General features: G+C 35.1%; 1 protein-coding gene across 5 annotated transcripts in view; it reads left to right on the top strand.

Annotated features, from left to right (window-relative positions):
* The window catches only part of LOC106880859 (organic cation transporter protein), a 30190-nt gene that overhangs the window by 22568 nt on the left and 4433 nt on the right, over positions 1-3189 (top strand). Inside the window, exon 8 of one of the 5 annotated variants that reach the window (XR_001410786.2) lies at positions 1438-1523. The exons of the other annotated variants lie outside the window; for them this stretch is intronic. The gene's annotated coding sequence lies outside the window, so the exon portion shown is untranslated. The remainder of the gene's footprint in view (positions 1-1437; positions 1524-3189) is intronic. 5 annotated transcript variants of the gene reach the window in all.

Here is a 3189-nt window from a genome sequence, read left to right as displayed (position 1 = left end):
TATATATATATATATGCATACTTTTGTGTTTGTGTATACAGGTATATATCTATATGTGTGTACGTATAAATATATGTAAATATAGGCAATTGTCGTATGCTTGAATCATTGCAATATAAGAAAACAAAGAAATGGAGCAAATTTCTCTGAACAAGAATAAAGCAGAATTGACCGATTTCTTATATTCCGGGTGAGTCACCCATGGACAGAAGCAAATAATCAGAGGAGTATCGAATTATTGGAGATCAGAGTTCGGCCATATGCAATCTTAGGCACATCAGCTGAGTCTCAAACAATGTTGTGAAACAATAGACTGACGTATTAAAAATTAGTTGGTTTAAAGTGAAATTATAATATAGACTGAGAACATTTTTTAAAGTAGTTATACGGGGAAAAATAGATAATTAAAAATCCTAAACAGAACGAATTTTATTGGAAACATGTCTCTTCTTGGAGCCTTTCCATTAGTAAACCTTTGATTGATATTCTTAAATTTGTTCTATAATAACAATCTATTTTTACATGTCCTGAAAATGTATATTACAGATGACATTAACAAAAGAAACACTAATTTATTGTTTCAATATCCTTTCATGTTTTATCTTTTACATGTTTCAATCATTGGACTGCAGCCATGCAATGCGGGGCACCGTACTGAAGAGTATTGGTCGTACAAATCGAATCCAGTACTTAATTTTCAAAGCCTGGTACTCATTCTATCGACCGCTTTTTTCGAACTGCTAGTTTACGGGGACGTAAACAAACCAACTGCGGTTGTCAAGCGGCGGTGGAGAATACAAACAAAAACAAATCCATGCACACATACAAACACATCTATATATGATGAGCTTCTTTCAGTTTCTGTCTATCAAATACACTCACAAGGTTTTGATCGGCTCGAGACTATATTAAAATACACTTGCCAAAGTTGTCCTGCAGTGGGACTGAACTTGGAACCATGTGATTGGGAAGCAATCTTCTTAACCACACAGCCACGTTTATGCCTATGGTCAAAATCTCTGATCAATGGATTAGAGATTTAAAACAAAGGTCTGTGCCTATGATCAAATTTCTGATCGATAGATCAAAGATTTAAAAGAAAGGCATACTGATAATTTCAGGAACAGTTGATTGAGCATCGACTCTCACACATCCGATATAACATCTCCCATTGATGCATTATTTTTATCAGAAAGGCTTTGATATTTTAACCCTGAAGTTCAATGATTGAAATGAAATTTCTGAGCTGATATCCAGTTGTTCTATTCGGATACATTTCTATATTCATTTTCTTCTCCAAAATAGTATCAATGCAGCTATGTAATCATTATATTGTACATATGTTTACATTTAGACGTATGAACAAATATTAGTAGTTCAATTTTATTGTTATGCTACTGAAACTATGCGACGCTTTGTTTCATTTTTTACACATAGGTAACATTTGTCATGGCGTCTCAAGTTCATCCTAATACACATAATCGGCCGAGAAATCAAAGTGGTCCTGCAAATTGGGAATATATGTAATTATAAATATCTTGTCAACTACCAAACTTCCTTCATTTTGTGACAATTTCTATTGTTACAAAACTATTTCTGTTTTTCCAAGCTATTTCTATTAGATACGATGAAGGAGAAATTTCAGCTTGTCATATATTTTCTTAGTCACAAGGGTCGTTACCTCAGCTCATCACCTTATATAATGACACTGAATATAGTTTACACTCGTAGTTTTGTATGGTGGATTTTCATGTCTCATTTGTATATTCCATCTTGTATGTGTGTGTGAATGTATGTACATGAGTTTGTGTAGGAAAAAAAAACACACTCTAAAAGAAATTTTGAGCAGTCATCGAAGCAGAAGTGGTGTTTAAAATTAGCAGCAGCAACGAAAGGACACAAACGGAAATATATTGGAGTAACGGAGGTTCCTTTTAAGACCAGGTTAGATAATCACTGGTCTACTTTTAGGATCCCGGACAGACACAACGTTACAACATTGGCCAGTTATATATGGCGATTAAATGAGAAGGGAACGCTACACAAATTTAATTTTTAAAACTGCTGGAACGATCTAGACCTCAACGAATGCAGAATGTTAGAACATGGCCGAGAAGGCAATGATCCTAAAAAATGCGCAGGATTCGAAAATCTTGAATTAAAAATGTGAAATTTTTACCCACTGTCCTCATGACACAAAATTAATTTCGGAGACGTAGTTTGCTTCGTTTGAGGGCTGGAGAACGGAAATATATGCAGAACGAAATTCAGCCAGAGCAGGAATCGTACAAGGGGAGACAACTCTTCTTTCCCTCTCTGAAAGAGGAAGAAGAGTTGCCTTAACTTTTGGCTTTATGCACCACCTCACTGATCACGACTTTGTATTACCGCCATCAGTGAAGATTCTATGTGCTCCTGGCCATTATGTCTGATGAGTGATTGATATTGTCCAGTGTAATGGCAGACGCGAAACAAATGATAACTTTCTGACCGGTTAGAACCATAAACAAAGATATACCACTCGGATACATGATATATATATATATATATTACCAGGGCGTCCTGTTTTCAGGGTCAAAATATTTTGTGACTGCACCACTGTCTTGCGCAGTGCCAGTGAATGACAAAATGAGGTATACAAAGTGACAGGGTTCTAAAACCATTTTTGTGACTACACAAGCCTCTTGAAGTTGAAAAAATGGTCAAAACTGACCATTTTTATTGTGCTTGTGTGGTGTCAAGGCGAAAGTTATCTGTTTAATATTTGTTTCATAAGTCTCATGCGGATCAACACTCTGCTAGAAAATTATGGTACAAGTGCATAATTTTCTTTTAATGATTTTATGACAAGCACAATGTAATATGGCTGGCAAAAAATGTTTAATCGTAAATCAACAGCCTTCTAAGATACATTTTTTAATATATCTTTAAAGCATATAATACTGTAAAAAGAAGGCTCAGTACATGCAAGAAATATGATTAGATGTTCATTGTTCACTTGCGCTTAAGCATGGAAACCCTGCTTAAATACTTGAAATACATTTAACTGCCATTCCAAAGGTCTTCACCTTTAGAGTCTGACGAGATGTCCGCGAGGCTAAGACCTTTGTGGATGCGGCGAAAGCATTGGTCACTCAGTGACTGGGCTTAATTATTTTATATATGTATATATATATGTATATATATATA

Source organism: Octopus bimaculoides, chromosome 13, assembly GCF_001194135.2.
Source record: "Octopus bimaculoides isolate UCB-OBI-ISO-001 chromosome 13, ASM119413v2, whole genome shotgun sequence".
NCBI classification, from domain to species: Eukaryota; Metazoa; Mollusca; class Cephalopoda; order Octopoda; family Octopodidae; genus Octopus; species Octopus bimaculoides.
This window is presented reverse-complemented; position numbering and strand designations above follow the sequence as displayed.